Below are 6,000 nucleotides of genomic sequence, written 5' to 3' on the forward strand. Positions count from 1 at the left end.
ACAAACACTTTTGGTTTAATTCTTCATGATAAATGGTGAAAGTATATTGCTTAGGGACAGGCCCTGTGTATAGACACAGGTCTCTTGATATCTGGCTTATTGACTTGTATTGTTTTTGTAATTTTCTAATAGTTGTGTACATTTTGAGAAAATAAAGCAAATGTCAAGTGATACACACAACAATTTTATGAAAATAGATAAGATCCTGATCAAATGAGACACCAGAGACAGAAGCAGTTTGGCTTTCTGGCATTTAATTAACACTCACCATCACCATCTGTAAAACACATCCATCCCATATTATTCTCTTTCTCCTTGCCAAGTGGTCTTCACTGAGTTTTTTTGCCAGGTACACTCTCAGACAAAAAGGTATGGCGGATGTACATTATTGGTCAGTAAACGTACAAACAGTATAATGAACCTTTAAAAGGCATAGCAGTGTTGTTCCCTAAAGGTACATTACATTCTCTTTTCCAGCAGGAGAGGAGGATATTTGTAATATGTCATTATAGGACTGTGTAAAAAAAAATAAATAAATAAAATAAAATAATTATAATAATATAATATAATATAATATAATATAAAATATAATAATAATAATAATAATAATAATAATAAAAGTCCAGGAGATGTAATCGGCTATATGAATTCAACAGAATTTTAACATCTATAATTATATTAGAATTAGTTTTATTATATCCCATAATCAAAACTACTGAAATGTACCACTGAAGGGTACCAGCAATTTAACAGTTAACAGTGTACTCAGGGAGGGAACAACATGAGGAGATTTATTTGGCCATAGTCTATAATGCTCAGGAACTGTTTCTGAGTTGTGCCTGGTGGGTTGATCCTCTGGCTTCCATTAACTCAGGACACAGTTGAATTATTACAACTGATCACATAAAATTTCTTAGCTTTTATAAGTATAGTTTATTACAATATTATTTATACTATTATTATAGTTACATTTTTATGTTTACATTACAATGCTAGGTCACTAGGTCCTTTTTAACAGGGTTTAGGGATTTTTTTTGCAAACAATTATATAGAAAATATGTTATAGAGCAATACAATATGAAGTGGCCTCTGCTCTGTCAGATGAACTGAGGTTAATGTTCAGGAAACAAATTCAGCCTTGAAGATGATGATTTAAATATTCTACATGTTACAATATACTTTGCAGATGTTCTGAACCATGAATAGAAAATTGCATACAGCAGTGGGTTAACAAAGGAGTTCATATCTATTAGCCAGGTAAAAACATTCCACACAGTCAAAGGTATGTGAACTGACAAAGAGCTTAAATAAAATGGTATCCAGCAAGCAAGGTAAACAAAAACCACTGTGCCTAATTTCTTGGCTGCTTTAAGTTCAGAACCTCTTGATGTTTTAGCTCCATGGTTGTTTGAGGCACCATTTTTAACAGCTCTGATAGCTTTGGCTTGATGTTTTGCCACTTTAAAAATAACTGAATACAATGTTAATATAAAAGTGCAAGGGGCTAGAAATGCAACTACAAGGTCAATGATGATCCAGTAATAATATACATATAGAACACAATGTCCATAACATTTGGAGAAGATATTAGGCTGTATAAAAAAGGAATTCAAGTTTAAATACATGATAACATAAAACATACAAAAAGACCAGCCAAGAATTATGGCCAGCAAGGTTTTATGAAACGTGACTTTACTGGAATACTGCAGAGGGTTAGTGATAGCAATGTACCTATCAACTGCTATGAGTATCACACTGTACAGAGAGCCATACTTTGAGACAAAATTGATTATTTGAGAAATGTAGCATGTTAATGTTCCAAGATACCAACAGGTGTCCATTAGTCCACTTAGATCCACAGGCATATTGACCAGTCCTATCAGAAAATCAGCCACAGCCAGAGAGAGGATAGTTAGGTTGGTTGGAGTGTGGAGCTGCTTGAAGTGAGAGATGGAGATGATCACCAGCAGGTTCAGAACCACAGTGCACACAGATATACATGAGAGAAAGATGCACAGAATAAAATATCCAGGGCCATCTACAGTCTCTTTTATACAAGACTCATTATTGTTAGGAATGCAATATTGAATTGTGTTTTTTTGCCTGTAATATTGTTTGTCCATCTGAAATAGAGACAGAGCTGATAAACATGAAATTATTCAGAATGTTAACTTCCTCATTTTATACATGAGCATAAATCCTCCCACTAGTGGATAGTGTAACTCTAACATCATCATGACGTACAGTGTTGGGTCAGCTGAGACTAGTTCAGAGTGGTAGAATTGTTAAGAATATGTCTAATGTAATTCCATAGTTACATAGTTACATATTTTACACAGTGAGCAAAACATTAGGGGAGGCAAGCATTTATCCTGTATATTAGGGACTGCCATGGGGACATGGCACTTATAGAAAAACATAGCTTTATGGTCCTTCTACAATGCACTCTAATGCAATGAGAAATGAATATACACAAAACCTGAGAATTTGTGACACTGGGCCATAGATAAATAAAAATATTGACCTCATATGCTAAAATACTGAAAATGTATTTGACCCTTTATTCAAGTAAATATAGTATAAATATAAAATAATTATGACAAAACATGGGTTAAAAAACAAAAAGCAAGCACACAATATGAATGTGGACACACACTGGACTAAACTGAACAGAACTAAACAATAAGAAACACCTATATACTGTTGTAGACGAGCGCAAATAAATAAATAAATATAGCTTCAGTACTTTTACAATTCAGTACTTTTCCATGGATTTAGCATATACATATTAATATAAGACCCATATAATGATTCAGTGTCATTACACAGTTCATGATTAAATTCACAGAATGCTTTTCTCATTGATAAATGTGACAGCGTCTTTTCCAGATAAACAGGCTCCCTATAACTGCAGATACATAGCAATACTTCATTCAATACTTCTGCTTAGCCTTCATCTTCTCCAGTCCTACAGTTTATAGGCCATGCACACACAACCTGTGCACATGCCCTAGACTTCTGAACACCAAGACAACCACTTCACATAAACAACCTCTCACATTAATAATTTCCATCAGCGGCTGATATTTTACAACTTTAGAAATGTATCACAGCTCCACATATCCATCATAAGAACATCCAACTTCCACAATCATCATACTCCTTCTTTCATTGATCAAAACAATATCAAGAGCATTTGGACAGTTGCTAAAATCCAACAATGACTCAAAGACCAAAAAAAAAAAAAAACTTTCTTTACCATTTTATTCACATGAATTACAATTTGTGAACAATACACAAATGCAAACTCTTTATTTAATAAATTTACAATTTGATCATGTGCGCGCACGCACGCACACACACACACACACACACACACACACACACACACACACACACACACACGACTAGAAACAAAGAATACCTGGTTACTTAATAAAACGGCAGGAAACAAAGTAGGCACAGATGGGAACAATAATGAGAGGACGGGGCTAAGGTGGAGACAAGGAAGAGATTAGAACAAAACAAAACAAGGGCAGACAAAGGAACTGAGAAACAAAGAGCAGGTAAACATGGAAAAAGGTGATATTCATAAGTAAAATAATAATTTGTGTAAAACCCCATTTTTCAAAATATGATGTTTTAAAAATAACTATTTTTGGCATGGACAATTTTGTCTTATAACACCCTCCATGTATCCCTCCATCAGTAACATTAACAGCATTAGGTTATTTTATGTAGGGTCTAGGTAATGAAGCCTGTACTGGTCTACTCTGGAAAATATGGTGAGGACAAGCCCCATAGAAGTGACCAGTCACAAATCCTATTATCATCTTCATGACCTCAGTGCTGAAAGGTGGGGACTGAAGCTGGAGATGTGTGACAATAAATCTACCTGCAGCACCACTGTGCTTTTCTTTTTTATTTATTTTCTTTGGCAGCAAATTCTGCAATAATCTCCAAATCCCAGTAGCTGGGCTATTCTATGGGACACTGGTTGGTCAAACCACAGCAAACGAAGAGGAGGCCATCAGGGATGCTCTTTGATCATCCAACTAGACCCAGGTACATGCCTTTATGGGGTGGTGGAGTATTTCATGCATTTTGTACTCCTTTGCAGTGGCTACATTATCTGACTTGACCAAAAAATATCTGACAGAAAAATCATGTGGTTAGTCACAGCGGAGTCTAAAAGAAGCCCTCAGCACTGCCACCAGCCTCAGAAACACTTATTCTACACTGTCAGAAAAACTGTCACTCTGATGGTATTCTCAAAAATACACATTCAGTGCCTTTAATTAGGGAACATGATTGTATCTTATTCTATGTTAATTGTAGATTTTAAAACTGTGTGGTTTCATACACCCCTTTTAATGTACTGGGCTTATGCATTTTTTTATTTACATTATGTTCTTATTCTATTGTATGCAGTTTATATAATATCACAAATATTCACCTGTCCTTCTGGAGAAGAGAATGTAAGGTACGTTTAGGGAACAAAACTGGACTTTAACACCACTGTTGTACTTTTAAATATATGTTTACACTGTTTGTACCTTAAGTGACCATGATGTACCTCTACCATACACTTTTTTTTCTGAGTGTAGCAAACTTTTATCATATACAGAGCAGCCTCAGACATTCAGCTTGTAGCAGCGCTGTCACAGGAGTTTGAGAATTAGAAACATAATTCTTCAGCAGGGAATTGTAGCCTGTAGAGCAGTGCTATGCCACTGTTCAAAGATAAAGCCTGGCTTTAAAGTGGCCAATCAAACTACAATATAACACATTTCTCTCTTTAGTGCCTTGATTGGCCTAAACATTGGGGTACTGTGATATGATGAAAGTTTTTGCTTAGGGACAGGCCCAGTGTATAGAATGGTCTCTTGATATCTGGCTTATTGATTTGTAATATTGTTTATTTAATGTACAGTTACATCCCACCATATATTTTGTATGATGGCATCTAGGGGTATCAAGGGATCAAGGGATGGGTATAACAAGGAGTGTGTGATGCATTATGGAAGTAAGGGAAACACACAAAGTGCTCTTTACAACTTTTTTGTAAAGCAACAAGACAGGGTACAATAAAGCAGCAATCGTAGTGTGATAAGGTGTAAAAATATGCAACATGTAAAGGCAAACGTAGTTATTGAAGTAAATTGTAAAGTAGAAGACAAACAATCCATTTTTTTCATCCATCCAATTGCTTGTTCCCCCTCTTTGTGTTCCACTTGGTGGGCTTTATATCCAAGAATTCCCCCCTTTTTCAGGTGAACAGCTCATCCTATTGGAAGATCAGGACAGCAACTCCCGCATTGGCTGAACAGACAACAAGCTAAAGAGAGAGAGAGAGAGAGAGAGAGAGAGAGAGAGAGAGAGAGAGAGAGAGAGAGAGAGATAGAGAGAGGAAAAAAAAAAAAAAAAAACAGTGCCTCTCTGGCATGTAACCCAACTTTATACACTACAGTAGAAATGACATAAATGGTTCAAATACATTTATTTCCAAGAAATTGTTAAGGGTGCCAATAATACGCAAGGTTTTGATTTGACTGGAATACTGCAGAGGGTCAGTGATAGCAATGTACCTATCAACTACGGGTATCACACAGAACAGAGAGCCATACTATGAGAGCAAAGAGATTACACCAGAAATGTAGCATGTTAATGTTCCTAGATACCAACATGTGTCCATCAGGGCGCTTATATCCACAGGCATGTTAACTAGTCCCATGAGAAGATCAGCCACAGACAGAGAGAGGTCGGTTGGTTGGAGTGTGGAGCTGCTTGAAGTGAGAGATGGAGAGGATCACCAGAAGGTTCAGAATCACTGTGCACACAGATACACACGAGAGAACGAAGCACAGAAGAAAAGATCCAGGGCCATCTACAGCCTGTTTTACACAAGATTCATTATTGTCAGGGAAGTGTAACAGGCCCCTAGTGAGTGGGCTGCCAACAGATTATATCCTGAAAAGAAACAGGAAAATCGTGAGACGG

The sequence above is a fragment of the Hoplias malabaricus genome, chromosome 18 (assembly GCF_029633855.1).
Source record: "Hoplias malabaricus isolate fHopMal1 chromosome 18, fHopMal1.hap1, whole genome shotgun sequence".
Classification (NCBI taxonomy): Eukaryota; Metazoa; Chordata; class Actinopteri; order Characiformes; family Erythrinidae; genus Hoplias; species Hoplias malabaricus.